The sequence below is a fragment of the Dendrobium catenatum genome, unplaced genomic scaffold (assembly GCF_001605985.2).
Source record: "Dendrobium catenatum unplaced genomic scaffold, ASM160598v2 original_scaffold_275918, whole genome shotgun sequence".
NCBI classification, from domain to species: domain Eukaryota; kingdom Viridiplantae; phylum Streptophyta; class Magnoliopsida; order Asparagales; family Orchidaceae; genus Dendrobium; species Dendrobium catenatum.
In genome coordinates, this window is record NW_021594313.1 from 247,357 (window position 1) to 264,286 (window position 16,930).

The window sequence follows — 16,930 nt, forward strand, 5'->3', positions numbered from 1 at the left end:
AATTTTGATCCAAAATCAGATGAAGGAATTTTTATAGGATACTCAAGTGTTAGAAAATATTATAGAGTATTCAATAAAAGAACTTTGGTAATTGAGGAGACCACACATGTTGTATTTGATGAATTTAGAATTTTGGAAGATCCAAATATTGTAGAAGAAGAGATTGAGATTAACTCCTAAAAGATTGATAAAATAAATTTGGAAGAAAATTTTGAGATAGAAAACCCTTTGTCTAGAGATTTGATATTTTCTAAAAATCACCCAAATGAGTTGATAATAGGTGAACCTAGTGAGGGTATAAGGACTAAGCATGGACTAAATAAGGAAGTAAATCATTCAGCCTTCATTTTAACCAAAGAACCCACAAATATTAATCAAGCACTTTCGGATGAATTTTGGATTTTGGTTATGCAAGAAGAGTTAAATCAATTTATAAGAAATAAAGTTTGGTAATTGACTGCAAGACCAAAAGATCGAAGTGTAGTTGGCACTAAGTGGGTATTCAAAAATAAAATCAATGACTCAAAAGTAGTCATTAGAAATAAGGCAAGATTAGTTGCTAGGGGTATAATCAGATTGAAGGGATTAATTTTGAGGAGACTTTTGCCCCTGTAGATAGACTTGAAGTAATTAGGGTTTTGTTAGCCTTTGCCTGTTTTAGAGGATTTAAACTGTATCAAATGGATGTAAAAAGTATATTTTTAAATGGGGTAATTCAAGAGGATGTTTTTGTACAATAACCTTTAGATTTTGAAAATTCTAAATACCCAAATCATGTTTTAAAATTCAAAAAGATATTATATGGATTGAAACATGCACCTAGGGTTTGGTATGAGAGATTGAGCACCTTCCTACTTGAAAGATCATTTGAAAAAGGAAGTGTGGATACAACTCTCTTTTTGAAGAAATTTGGAAAGGATATACACATTGTACAAATTTATGTTGATGACATCATCTTTGGATCTTCAAATAAAAATCTTTATGATAATTTTTTTTAAATAATGAGTAGTGAATTTGAAATGAGTTTAATGGGAGATTTAAATTACTTTCTAAGCTTTAGCATTAAGCAAATTGAAGAGGGTATATTTCTTAGTCAGTAAAAGTATGTTAAGGATATCCTCAAAAAGTATGAAATGGATAATGCTAAACCTGTTAGTACACCTATGAGTTCCTCAGTTCAGTTGGATAAGGACCCTAAGGGAACATCTAAATAAAAAGAAATTTAGAGGGATAATTAGATATTTGCTTAATTTGACAGCTAGCTGGCCTGATATTATGTTAAGTATTTATTTGTGTGCTAGATTTCAATCAGATCCAAAAGAATCATATTTGACAGCAGTAAAAAAGATTTTAAGATATCTGTTAGGAACTTAGAAATTTGGTATCCTAAGTTTAGCTCTTCATTTGAAATAATTGGTTATTCATATTCTAACTTTGCAGGTTGTAGGATGGATAGAAAGAGCACTTCTAGAATATGTCAGTTTATTGGAAATTCTTTAGTCTCTTGGTCCTGTAGAAAATAAAATTCAGTAGCCTTATCTACTGCTGAAGCTAAATATATTGCATTAGGAAATTGTGTGGCACAAGTACTTTGGTTGAAACAACTGTTGATTGATTTAAGATTAACTATAGGCACTATTCCAATTTATTGTGATAACACTAATGCTATTTGTATTTTTAAAAATCCTATTCAACATTCAAGAACCAAACATATAGACATCAAGCATCATTTCATAAGGGATCATGTATCCAAATAAGAAATTGAAATCATTCATGTTTCTACAGAAAATCAAATTGCAAACATTTTTATAAAACCTTTAGCCTTTGATACTTTCAGTACATTAAGAACAATGCTTGGTGTGATCAAGTTGAATGCTTAATTAAAATGTTTCTACGACATTGATGTGTGTTTTTCTAGTTAGTATTTTTGTGTGTATTTATTTTTTTTTTGTTTGTGATTTTCTGTATTTTAAGTTTGTGTTTTTATTTTTTATTTTCTGATTGAGTTTGTGTTTTAGTTTTATAAAATTCTCACATCTAGATTTTTGAGGTCATGTTTAAAAATTGAGTGAAAATCATCCAGGACAAAATTAATTTCGTACAGGATGAATTGTGTAGTGTGTTAACTATCGGATTTGAACGATTTGCATACAATTTTTTAGTTTTTAATTTTTCACTTCATATGTACAATCGTCACGATCTTCTAAACAAAATTTTCAAATGACTGTACGATTGATGGACAGTTAAACGGATAAGGTCATTTTTAATATGTATGATCGTACGTACGATCCTTTGGTTCGTACAGACGAGCGTTTGGCGGTTCGATGTGGGGGACGGTTTAAACTGCCATCAAAATGATCTTTATTGTCTGATCATCCAGGATGAACACATGTTCGTCTGTACAATTGTTTGTTCAAAAGTCTGTATAAAAGGACACATCATTACTTGTGTGGTTACGAAAAGCCGTTTTATGTTTGGACTCATTCGTTTGTCCATATGAAATTTTTTCATACGGGATGAAATTATTTTTGTCTGTACGAAGATGGTTTTTTCATTAAATTGAAGGCTTTTGAACTCAAATTTCATCACTTCAAACATCCCTTTCAAACCCTTTTTCACTTAGATCTTCTCTATGGCAAGTTCTAGCAAAAGGCAAAGGTTCTAGCCAAGGGTCCACACAAAAACATTAGTGATAAATTTTTGTCTAAGGCCAACGAAGAGTCATTTCCTAGATTTGTCTCTGCTAAGATCACCCCTTCTAGAGTTCTTCTTCAAGAACAATTGACTTTTAAGGTAATGAATTTGTTTTCTTTCACTCAATTTGGTCTCATTCTCACACTAGTCTACTTCTACAATAAAGAGATCTTTCAATACTTCCTAGCAAATATGTCTTTCAATTCTGACCATTTTGTGATTAGGTCATATGTTTTTAAAAAGAAAGTAGAAATCACAAAGGCAGACTTCGGAATTTTTTTGAACTTAAGGACTGAAGGGATTAGAGCCCATTCCTTGACCACTACTTCTGATTTTGACTGGACTAAAATTAATCAAGTGATTAAAGGAATTATATTTAAGGAGCATATGCCTAAAGTATCCTCTCTTGTTTGTAATGCTCGTATCATCCAGCATGTTCTTCGAACTTCCATAATTCCTAAAGTTGGTGATAGATTCAACATTACTCCTCTTCTTTCTACTGTGACCTATTTGATTATTACTGACCAACCTATAGATGAAGCCCAACTTATCCTTGACTATCTTTATAGACTTTCTGAAATTGGTCATGTCACCCATAAAAGAAAGAAGAATATTTCCTTAGGACATCTTGTTGCCTACATTTTGGAGAAGAAGTATGAATTGGTTTATCCAGTTCAAGATTTTAAAGAACCTCTCTGCTACAATGATGGATCTTTTAGAGCAATCTTCAATAAAGATGAACCACGTAAAACACATGTTATTAGTGACTCAGAGGAGGAACATGAACCTGCACCTGCTAAAGAACCAAATTACCAAGATTTGGTTCGTAGATTTGATCATTTAGAGTCTCATTTTGATCAAAGATTTGATCAAATTGAAACTCACTTACAACAGCAAGATGTTCAGTACAATCAAGACATGGGATACATGTGAGAACAGATAAATGATATAAGTTCAAATATGCTTATGATAAGCAGTTATTTTAATTTCTTCAGTACTTTACCTCCTCCTCCTCCTCCAGATCAGGGCCCATTAGAGTGATTCATGTACTTGCTTATGATCTTCTTTAGTTGATGTGATTGTACTTTGATAGTTTGTTATATGATATGTTTTAGTTATGTGTTAGTTTTCATTTATGTTTTAGCATTTATGTTTTATGATGTATTGATATCATTTCTCAAAATTCATGTACTTGCTTATGATCTTCTTTAGTTGATATCATTTCTCAAAATTATCATGATATCTATATAAGTTATCTTGTCTTGGTTTTAATTTTGTGTTGAAATGTATGTTAGCCTATATGAAAATCTCTAAAATTTTTTATCTTAAGAGTGCTTTACCTTGAAGTGCAATACAAAATTAAATTCATTAGAAAAAACAAAATTTTCTAAATTTAAGTTTTGCTTGTAACTTGAGGTAATTAAGATTGTCAATTTCATGTCTCTTATTAGACTACAGTAATGTTTAAAATTATTATTGCAATTGTGATGTTTTCTAATTTGTATTTCACTTATCAATAAATATTGTTGTACTTAGAAAATTTTGAAATTTTTATTGTTGATTTTGGAAACATCAAGATTACTCTTGAAAAATGTATAAATGTACAAAAATTAAAAGGAATGTGCAATGATTCGTAATTTGAAAAAGAGGCACAAAATAATCCTACAAATAAAAGATGCACAAAAATATGCCACAACTATTTAAAAAAAAAAGATGCGTAAAGAGCCACATATGGTAGTTAATTCTTTTCATAATCTTTCAATCTCTTAATTCAAACTGATCTTCTGTACATTTTTATTTCTTATTGAAATTTGACATATACAAATTTTATATTCATCCTTTATGCAATGATATTTTCTATCTTAGTGTCTAAATTAATTCATGTTTTTGATATATCCTTTTTATTATCGATGTTATATCTCTTCTAAAATTCAATGAATCATTTTTATTTACATAATGATTTGATTTTATTTGCAAAATTTATTTCAATCACTTTTAATGATCAATTATCAAAGGATTATCATATGACTGCTTACGTTTCTATTCTTTTTCTTCTTCTCTTTTTGTTGTTGTCTAAAAGGGGGAGAAAATAATGTTTGTATTATTTTCTGTTATCATATTATTTTTGCATGTTTGTATTGTTTTCTATTATTATATTATTTTCATATCGTATTTTATTTTAAAATAAAAAAAAAAGAAAAGAAAGGAAAGATACATTTGTTGTGCAATGCCTCCTTATTTTCATATGTTCATCAATTCAGGGGGAGTTTACGAGATTCTTATAATTTGAAAATTATACAACTAATAATTATTTTACCATCATCAAAAAGGGGGAGATTGTTAAGAGAGTTTCTATTTGCATGTTTTATCTTCTTGCAACTTGTATAGTTTTGATGATTCCAAATGTTATTGTTTTAAGTTTTTGTTTTCTCCTAACACTTTTTGGAAGAATTGTCTTTGCTCTTATGTGGACTAATATTTAAGGATAGTCGAACTCCAGACTAATGAAGACTTCAAATCAAATTTAGCATGAGATAGTTTGTAAATTGAAGTTTATAATTTTTATTGTAATTGAGTCTGAAAAATAAGATTGTAATTGAATAGCTTAGCACACACACACTTGGGGAGATATTTAAAAATTACACTGATCATACGGGATGAACCATGTTCGTACGGGACGATCAAGTCAGTTAATCCCCTCAGAAGAGCAATGGAACGAACATGAAGTGAGAAAATTTTTCTAAGTCCTGATCATCGAGATGAATTTCCCAATTCATCTCAGGACAATCTGCTCTTGATTATCACTTTGTGCTGATAGTCCAAATGATTCATCCTGTTCGTGTCAGGATGAAACTCTCTAGAAAATTTTTATCCAGATAAAATCCTATATTCGGCCTAAAATGAAACTCTCTGGAAAATTTTTATCCAGACGAAATCCTATATTTATCCCAGGACGAAACTCTTTGGAAAATTTTCATCTAGATAAAATCCTATATTCATTCTAGGATGCAACTGTCTGGAAAATTTTCGTCCAGACGAACTCATATTAGTCCTAGGATGAATTGTTTTGTCTCTTGAAATTTTGAGAATGTCCTGCAGTTCATCCATACCAACCCATGATATAAATGTTTGTACCATATGAGCTTAGTTCGTACGGGATGATGATCAGGTACGAAGTCAGTTCGTACCAATATACATTGGGTTCGTATGCAACTAATTTAAGTATATTCATACAGGACAATCTAACGATCGTATGGGACGATCCACTATGTACAGACTTGAAAATCAGCAGTTTTTTGACGGTTTTTTGTATTTTTCCTATATAAAGTCCAATTAAAATAGCCTCTTAATCTTTTTTCCTACTGATCTTCTTGTTAATTGAAGGGAGAGTGAAGGAGAGAGTGTGAGAGAGTGTTTGAAAGAAGATTCTTACTACTGGAGAGTAAAGGATTGACTTGGTACTCAAAGGTAAGAATCTCCACTTGTGATTTATGATTACTTCACTCTTTTCTCTCATCCTTCTAGATTTCTTGTGAGAAGATCTGTCAAGGAGATCCAATTCTCTGCCGACACTTGGAGAGTGTGAACAGCTGAAGGGTTCTCTGCCTACACTTGGAGAATGTGAACAGCTGAAGGGTTCTCTGCCTACACTTGGAGAGTGTGAACAGATGAAGGGTTCTCTGTTGAGTCTAGTAAATAGGTTGTTAAACCTAAGTTAGTGTCCCAAGGCTACCAAGAGGGGGGGTGAATTGGTAGTTTAAAAATTTTAATCCCTCTTTTTAAATGAGTTAAACCGAAATTTTCTAAGTCTTGATCGTTCAGACAAATTTCTCAATTCTTCCCGGGACGATCTGCTCTTGATTCTCACTTTGTGCTGAATAGTCCAGACGATTCATCATGTTCGTGACAGGACAAAATGCTATCTAGAAAATTTTTGTCCAGATGAACTTCTCTTCGTCCTAGGATGAAATTCTCTCTGGAATATTTTCATCCAAACGAGCTCCTATTAGTCCCAGGACGAAATGCTCTCTGGAAAATTTTAATCCAAACGAACTCCCATTCATCCCAAGACAAAATGCTCTGTCTTTTGATATTTTGGTAACGTCATGCAGTTTGTCAAAACTAACCCATGAAATAACTATTCCTACCGGACGAACATAGTTCATACGGGATGATGATCGGGTACGAAGTCAGTTTGTTGCTATATACATTGGGTTCGTATGCAGCTGATTTAAGTAGATTCATACGGGGCGATCTGACGATCATATGGGACTTTCCACTATGTACAGATATGAAAATCAGCAGTCTTTGGATGGTTTTTCGTGCTTTCCTATATAAAGTCCAAATAAAACTGTCTCTTTATCTTTTCGCCTACTGATCTTCGTGTCAACTGAAGGGAGAGTGAAGGAGAGAATGTGAGAGAGTATTTGAAGGAGGATTCTTACTACTGGAGCATAAAAGATTTACTTGGTACTCAAAGGTAAGAATCTCCACTTGTTATTTGTAATTACTTCACACTTTTCTCTCGTCCTTCTAGATTTCGTGTGAGAAGATCTGTCAAGGAGATCTGGTTCTCTGCCGACACTTGGAGAGTGAACAGCCGAGATGTTCTTGGCCTAGACTAGGAGAGTGTGAACAGCCAAAGGGTTCTCTGCCTACACCGGGAGAGTGTGAAAGGATGGACGGTTCTCTGCCAACACTTAGAGAGTGTAGAAAGATGTCGGTTCTCTGCCAACACTTGGAGAGTGTAAAAGGATGACAGTTCTCTATCGCACCGGGTAGTGATGGAAGAGAATTTTTGTAAAGGCTTCTCCGCCTTGCTGTGGGTGTAAAAGGAGAGTCACTAGTGCTATTAGTGCAATACTCGGAGGGTGCCTCCAGGGAGAAGATGTAGGTCGTGTTTGACCGAACCACTATAAATCTTGTGTCTTTTTATTTTTCGTTGTATTTATTTTTACTGTTTTAACTTGTGGTTGAAAAATTTTTTCTAAAAAAATTCACTAAATTTATTCTCGGTTTTTAATTTCAAAAAGAGGGATAAATTTTTAATTACCAATTCACCCCCTCTTGGTTAGCTGCTGGGACATAATCTTAGGTCTAACAACCTAATTCATATTGAACAAGTTTCAACAAGTTATACTACCATTGGTATTTTAGGTGGCTCTAGTGAGGAGTAGTATTTTTCTATTTTTTCTCTCACGAAGTAAAAATTTTATGGTTTTGAGATGGGTGGAATTAAGGAGAAATATGGACCTAGTGAGCCCTAATTACCTAACCAGCCAAGTTCTACTCAGCCAAGCACTCGTACCCCGAAGACTTTAGGAGATTGGGTTGTTGATTTCATATAGAATATGGCCAGATTTAATACTTTTTGTGAGGAATGTAAATATTAGCAGTAAGGAATATCACACTGTGTGGCCTATATAATGGATATATAATACCATCAATATAATTATGCTTCCGAATTCAATGAAGCATTAGTTGGGATGTTCATTAAAATTCCATTTGTGGAGAACCCTAACCAGCGTTATTTCTCACTTACTCTTAATAATTATGACCCTTATGTCCACCAGCCACCAACAACATCAGATGATAATGATGATGATGAGCAGGAGAAGGAATAAGATTGGGACTTATGATGAGATTGTTGGATTTTGTTTTTCTTTGTTTTTATGTTTCTTTGCTTGAGAGATAGAATGGTGTTGATGATTATTATTATTATTAAGAGAGTTATTACTTAGCTTTGCATGTTTGACATTCTTGAAACTTATATGTTTTTTTATGATTCCAAATATTATTATTTTGATTATTATTTTCTCCTAACACATTTTGGAAGAATTGTTTTGCTCTTGTGTGTACTAACATTTCAGGGAAATCATACTCCGCATTGTTGAAGACTTCAAATCAAAATCAGTTTAGAGTTATTATAATTTTAAAGTCTATATTTTTTATTTTATTGAGTCTGAGAGAGTGTGATTGTAATTGAGTAGCTGAGCACACACACACTAGGGGAGAGTTCTAAAATTCACATTTTTAAACTGATCGTACAATACAAAATTAATTTGGATGGGATGATTTGGTCAATTATTTTCCTCAACGAGCAATGGAGCAAACAAAAAATATCAAAATTTTTTCTAAGTATAGATCATACGAATGATATTTTTCATTCATACTGGGATGATATCCTCTAATTCGACCTCGAACACTATTTGTATGGACTATATTTTTCGTTCGTACTAGGATGATCTCATCTAAATTAACCTTGAACACTATTCATATGGACGATATTTTTCATTCGTACCGGGACGATCTCCTTTGGTTCGACCCGAAATACTATTCATACGGACAATAATTTTTTATCATGCCAGGACAATGGGCTCTGGAGCTTGCACGAATGAAGTTCGTACGAATGATATTTTTTAATCAGACCAGGATGATGGGCTCTAGAGCATGCACGAATAAAGTTTGTACGGATGATATGTTTCGATCGTACCGGGACGAAGGACTCTGGTGTGCTTTCATTCATTTTATCATGATGCTTCGTACATACACATTTTGACATTTCTTCAGTTCATACCAGACGAACATAGTTCGTATCGGACAATAATCAGGTACAAAATGATTTCGTATGCAACATTTTTTAAACTGTTAGTACGTACGAAATATGATCATACAGGATGATTGTGGATGGTCAAAATTAAAAAATTCAGTTTTCTAGACAGTTTTTCATGTTTTTTCTATAAAACGTCCACTAAAATCTGACCCTTAATCTTTTTGTCACTTGGTCTTCATGAATGGTTATGGGAAATTAAAAGAGAGAGTGACAAAGAGTGTTTAAAGGAGATTTCTTCCTATTGGAGCATGAAGAGTTCACTTGATTACTCAAGGGTAAGGATCTCTATGTGTTGTTTTATATTTTCTTCACTCTTTTCTCTTGTCCTTCCTGATTTTTTGTGTGAAGATCTTTCAAAAAGATCCGGTTCTCTGCTGACACTCAAGGAGTGTGAACAGCCGAAAGTTCTCTGTCTACACTTGGAGAGTGTGAATAGTCGATGGTTCTCTGCCTACACTTGAAGGGTGTAAGAGGATGAATGTTCTCTGCCTACACTTGGAGGGTGTGAAAGGATGAAGGTTCTCTGCCTACACTTGGAGAGTAAAAAAGGACGATGGTTCTCTGCCGCAGCGGGGATTGGTGGAAGAGAATTTTGTAAAGGAGAGTCACTTTGGTATAGTGCAATACCTAAAGTTGGAGACTTCAGGGAGTGGATGTAGGTTGTGTTTGACCGAACCACTATAAACCTTTTGTGTTTTTTTTTTATTTCCGCTGCGTATTTATTTTACTGCAAGTTAACTTTTCTGTGGTTGAAAAATCCTTTTTGAAAAACTTTAAAAACAACTTGCTCAAGTTCATTAATCGGTTTCCATCTTTTTAAAAAATCAAGAAAGGGAATTTTTTTTTAAATTTCCAATTCACCCCACTGCCTATTTGTTAGCCTTGGGATATTAGTTTAGGTCTAACAACCTATTCTAGAATCAACAAGATTCAACAATTATTTCATTTTACTTTCTTTGCCTATGAAGTTGTAATTGTGTAGCTCAATGGGATGTGAGCATAATTAGTTTTGTTAGTTGATGGTTACGATAGTCAAAGTAATTGAAGGTTTTATGTGTCAATGTTCATGTTTAATAGTAAGTCAATTTAGTATTTTTGTCTTATTTTATTAAATGTCTATTTTTATTGCGTTATAGGTTTATTATGTTATTTTATTATTTCATGATTTTTATGTAGTTTATAATTCCTATTTATTTAATTTTGTTTGTTTCTCCATCAATTTCAAAGGCCCTTTGATACTCATTTCGACAATAAAAAATTTTGTAATTAAATTAAAGGTGCTTAATTGAATGAGCAAAGTATAAAAATTCTTAATTTGACAATCATAACTAGCAACCAAGAAAATTTTTTTAAGTTAATTCTTCATATTATAACACCAAAGCATATAACCATTGGTTACAAGATTGAATAACTAAGTTTAGAAAAATGGACTAAGATTAATTTATAGCATTCGTTATAAACCTAATTATGGAGTTAATGAACTTATAATAATCCTTACATTTTTTCAATTTGTAACCACCAACACATATTTAAAATCATTATTTGAGTACTCATAAAAGTAAAAGGAAATAAGAGAAAAAAATTAAAGATCAAAAGAAAAAGGAAAAATGAAAAGAAAAATGGGTACTCTAACACAAAAAAATAGTATTTTATGAAGCTGAATTCCAAGAGGATTCTAATACTTAATTTAAAAAGGAAATTGTAAGTAAGCTCGTACATATGAGGTTTATAAATAAATTTCAAAATTAACTAAAGTACAAGCATTTCCTAAAGGAAAAATCATTCAACCCAACTTAGTAGTCAAACATTGTACTTACACCTATAATAAATTAGGTCAATTTAGATATTAGTGAAAATGATTCATTAGGATGTTTTTTTTATGATTGCTTAAATTAAAATTGTCAGTCTTTGATCATTACAATTCACATCTACATAGTGAAGCATTGTATTACATTTTTAATTATTTTTAATTTATAACTTTTATTTGGAATAATGAATTGATTAAAGGTGTAATCACATTGCTTGAGGACAGGTAATAATGTAAGCTGGGGGGAATTTGTTAAGTGAAGATTAAGTTTATTTTTATTATATTAAATTTTAGTAAAAATATGTGTTTTAGTTGATGTTATGCAAGAATCTCTCAAGAAAAAGTAAAAAAAAAAAAAATTAAAGTTAGATAAGCATCGTAGCGCCCAAACACCGGTGCAGTAACTCCTTCAATGCCACAACACTGGAATTAGACATCATAGTGCTCAAGTATCAACACAATTATAATTAATTCAATGCCCCAATGAAAATACATGCAGTGTCACGGTGCTACTAGTGCCTTAGCACCTCATAGGGAATACCACTGTACTCTGTTCTCTTTCATTTTTACAAATAATTCAATACCGAAGAGTCAACCTCTAGACTGCTGCATTGTTAGATGAAATGTCCGAGTGCCATGGTGCACATTTTTTATAGTGCTGAGGCGAGGCAGTTAAAAGCAATTTACTTGGGGAAGTCGCACAAAGATAGCCCAACACCACAACAAAGCCAAGTTAGTAGCGCCGAGGTACTAATTCATCATTAACATTGTTGTGCCACCTTATCGAGCATTGTGCCGCTTGAGACAGTTTGTGTGAGTAAATATAAATAGTTTTCTATTCTTTTAAGAAGAAATTAAAAAAGAGTGTGGAAAACTATTTAGTGAAGTGGCTTGTCATCTCTGTAGTGGGAAAAACACTACTCAGGAGTGGAAGATAGTGTGGAGAGCCAACAAATGAAGAGAAAATCATTCTGAAAAGAGTCCATTTGTAGGATCTATTTGGGATTCTCAAAGTAGGGTGATATTTTATTCATTTTCTTTTTTGTCTCTTTTCTTGAAAGTAAGTAATAAAATTTATTTTGCTCCAACTTAATTTTATGGTTGTCAAACTTCTAAGTTTTGGGCTGATGATGTGAATAATCTTTGTAATTTTTTTAATGTAGACTCTTGCACGCAAATGTGAATGGTTGTTCTCAATCATTATCATACCTAGTTTAATTCATACAATGGCCATGTATAAAGTTAAATTTTAGGCTTCGTTTGAGACGGCTTTTTTATTGCTTTCTAAAACGGAGTTTTAGTACAAAAATAAAAAATTTTGTACTAAAACTCCGTTTTAGAAAGCAGTAAAAAAGCCGTCCCAAACAAAGCCTTAGTGTGATACATTGTCTCAATGAAGGAATGTTGGAATAATTATGAAGATTGAGATATAAATATTTCATGACTTTAAGAAAATTTGTCTTCAATTTTAAAATTAATTTGGATTTTTAATGAATTTTATAAATCCTTGGTGATTAAGAAACATTAATGAATTGGTGAAATTTTGATTGACATTTTACATAATTATGCAAAAACTTCTTGGAAACTTCTTTTATGAGACAAATATGACTCAAAGATAAAAATTTTGAATCATTTTGGCTTCTTTTTTATTTTTTAGGATTTATTGACTTTCATGTAAGCTTAGAGTTTAAAAGTTTATTTAGTTTTCTCATTCAAATCATTTTAAACTAAATTTTCTCTAAATTTTAGATTCATTATAAATTCAAAATATTTTATTTAAAATTTGTAATATTTTATTAATGATTTTTTAAAGATTCTACATCATTTTTTTTTTGAAAATCTTCGTAGGGGCCTACACATTAATATAAAATAAGGTTACAAGGTCCTTAAAGGGAACCTTCAGCTCGTTAATGCTTGACAGAGCTACAAAAAAAAAGTTAAAAAAAAAATCTAAGAGCTGATGGCCCCCTATACTAAGATTTACAAAATAACATTATAATATTATAGGGCTACAAGTAGTCAGCATAAAAAAATGGAAGATAAGAATTAAAACATTCAGCATAGTTTTCCTACAAAACAATCTTAGCTTGACCACCAAATCCTCAGTCCAAAGAGCCTGCAAGAAAAATAGACTGCAAAATAGAACAAAGCACATCAAAACATAGTAATAACAAAGGAATTTATAACTATTTAATACTTGAAGCCAATCAGAATTATATATATTATAGGAGCAGAAATCCCAATCATTGCTAATGAAGATGATCTGCTCGCTCACATTACATACCATGAAATCAGATAACAAAAAAAAAAACAATGGCAATGGTGTATCCGATAAGGTAATGGAGCAAACCACAATAAACCGTAACCAAATAGAGCAAATAAACATAACCCGAACAAAACCATTGGCATGAAAAAACAAAAAATGTAAACACCTGTGCCAAGTGATGTAATACTCCAGAAAAATAGAGACCGGGGTATACCCTCACCTGGAACAGATTCCAATCATAGTCGAAAACCCTTTCCAGCCATGCTTAGAATGATAAGGAAAAATAAACATAGAAGCTTTGTGGAGAGCAGCACACCCATCTAAAAAGAAAAAAAAAAAGAGCTGAATGATAAAAGCATGGAATGACCCCAAAGCAGATAAGCAATGAATATAAAAGGTAGGGACATTTAGAGATGAAACCATCCTCTGCCACATGTAAAATAAAGACAACAACAGAAAAAAAAAGACCGCCACATAAAGGAATTGAACACAACACTAGCCACACAATGATCAAGTAATAGTGAGTAACCAACCCAAACAATAAGGAATAAAAGGGAACCAACAAAACCAAGTATTACATCTCTATCAAATGCACAACAAAAAGAGAATAGTCAGAGAGAGGAATATAAAAAGTATTTAACTCTAACATAAGGAAGCCCCAACCAGTCAAACCTAAGCCCAACATGTTTGGTAGGAAGAAAGGATCCCATGAATTCCCTAAATCCATCAAATTGCAACCCAACTCAGCTAAAAAATCAATAACAGAATTACCTTTCCTATAAATGTGAGTAATAGAAAAATTAATGAACAAAAGCCATTGTTTAATTTCTATGATGGTATAGAAATAAGAGGAATTGTCATTAATTTTATTAGTAATGTAATGAATGATAAGCATAGCATCCACTTCAATCCAAAGATTAGTAATCCCAAGAGAAATATATAATTGTAAACCATACTTTAAAGCCTCAAGTTCAGTGAAAATGACGGTATTGACAGTCGATGGACCCGCAAAGGCCACAATGACCTGACCTTTAGCATCACGGATGAGACAACCACACTTAGCATTCAAAATTTTAAAAGCTCCATCTGTATTGAGTTTGTAATGACCTTAATAAAATTTAATTCATCTGACAATCATGTCTTTGCCAGTATGAATATTAGAAGGAAAATTGATACCAAATATTTATGTAATTTGAGAATAGCCATTAAAAGAACTCGTATTGATCAAATTAGCCAAATATAACTTTTTCACTTTATCTTAAATCTTAGAGATAATGCTCATGGCATTCATAGTAATATTCTCAAGCTTTGATTCATTTCTACTTTTTCGATGAAACCAATAGATAATAACATGTAAAATATTACGAATATAACCCTTAGAAGGAACATACCAATCTTGCATGATACTCTTAATGATGTTATAATCCTTAAAAAATTGGGCACTAAAAACATTATTAAAACACAACCACACTTTCAGAGCAATGGAGGCATTAGCAAAATCATGGTTCAAAGTTTCAATATGATAACAACATTGGCGTTTAGAAATAATGTAAAAACCCTTTTAGATAATAATCATATCCAGTTGAATGTAATTATTAAGAATTTTGTAAATAAGGATATAATAAGAAGCAAGAATACCTTTTGCTAAATGGTAGATAATTTTTTTTTTAGGCTGAACATTCGTAATAGAATGCCAAACTTCTTTGACAAAAAACCTCTCATCATTAGACTATTGAACAAAATGCAATCATTCTTATCAAGTTGAAGAGGAACTTTTAAAATGAGATTAATGACAAAATCAAGCACCATTTTAGAAAGATAATCCACATTCTAAGTCTCGTCTTGAATAAAATGAGAAACTATACAAGCACTCGTAGTATGGGTATTAAGTAAATTATCAATTCTCTAAAGGAAAATAACCACTTATTGGTGGCACATTCTGGTAGTTTATATGGCTTTTTCGTCAGTTTTAAAAATTACATATGGTTTTCCAGCGGTTCATGATCCGCCGGTATAAACCACGTAGGAAACGAATTGCGATGGTCATTTTTTAGTGGCTGAGTGTTCTGACGACTTTCCAATGGCTAGAACAGCCGGTAAATTCTGACAGTCAAAATGCCGGTGGCCGCCGGTAAATTCCCGGTGGCATACTGGCCATATTAAACCATCCGAAAGCCGATTTAACCACCGATAATTCTAGCGGTTCTTTGACCGTTAGTAATTGGTGATTATCTTGTAGTGATGGAAAAATAACCTAACCAATTGACTTGCTAGAAAAAGATGTTACCCCACCATAAACCCCATTGAATGAAATTCTAAGCAACCCATTTAATGGAGCACAACCTTTTCCAATTAAAAGAATCCTTTTTTTTTTTTTTTTGAAAAAAATAGTTGAGAGGGTGTTTACCAACACAATATTTATAAACCATAAAATTAGCCCAAAGGCTTTTTTTGGCCCTAAAATTAAACAAAAGTTTACAAGAAAAACAAAGAGCCACGTCATATAAGTTTTTAAAATCAATCTTAGCTTCATCTTGGACACCATAGTAGCTATGCCAAGAGGCCCATAATAAAGGAGATTTACCCTCATTTTCTCGCGAAAGAAATTTGTTTAAAATTGTTTCCAACCTACTACAAATATTTAAAGTTGGATATAATGTATGAAATAAATAGATAGAAGTAGAATAAAAGACACTCTTAATTAATACTAATCTACCCCCAAAAGGAAGAAAATTAAAAGCCAAGGTTGAAAACTTATTGTGAATGTTAGAAAAAAATGTTCCCAAATAAATGAGATCTCTTCTTACCCTTGAAAAGAGGGGTGCCTAAGTATTTAAGGGGAAGATGCTTGTGCAAAAAACCAAAATTGTTCTGAATAGAGATGATTCTCTAATTGGAGATAGACTTGGCAATGATAAAAATAGTTTTTTTCTAGGATTAAAAATTATTTCACTAGCATTTTGAAATTGACCAAGAGATTTAAAAAGGGTATTCAGCATTTTTCTAGAGCCATTAGTAAAAATAATAAAATCATCAGCAAAACTTAAATGAAATATAGGGAAGCCCCTATTAGTATGATACTATAAAGTGGGATGTTTTCTAAAAAGATCATTAAGACCTCTAGAATGAAATTCCATTGCAAAAACAAACAAAGCACGGGATAAAGGATCCCTCTGCCTAAGTCCATGACTAGAGCCAAAAAAACCATGGCTCTTGCTAATGATAATAATTGAAAAGAAGTAATGCTCAATAATATTTTTAATGATCCTAATAAAATAATTTTTGAATCCAAATAAGTTAAGCATATTATAAAGAAAATTCCAATTGAGATTATCATAAGCTTTGGTTATATATATATATATATATATATATATATATTAAAAATATCATTTTCACCAGAAATTCTAGCCTCCTAATCATGAACTAATTCTTGAAATAGTAAAACATTATCAAATATAGACAGACCTTTTAACACAACTTGTTTTCTCTAAAGAGATGACAGTAGGGATAATTAACGCTAATCTAGCCATGATCAACTTAGCATGGAGCT

At 32.0% G+C, this 16,930-nt stretch overlaps 1 long non-coding RNA gene across 1 annotated transcript; it reads right to left on the minus strand.

Annotated features, from left to right (window-relative positions):
* Nucleotides 1-12,938: 12,938 nt before the first annotated feature.
* Nucleotides 12,939-13,756, minus strand: LOC114579084. The gene is made up of 2 exons (XR_003699948.1): nt 13,601-13,756; nt 12,939-13,246 (listed from the first exon to the last, which is right to left on the minus strand). It is a non-coding gene; the product is annotated as an uncharacterized LOC114579084 (long non-coding RNA).
* Nucleotides 13,757-16,930: the final 3,174 nt, after the last annotated feature.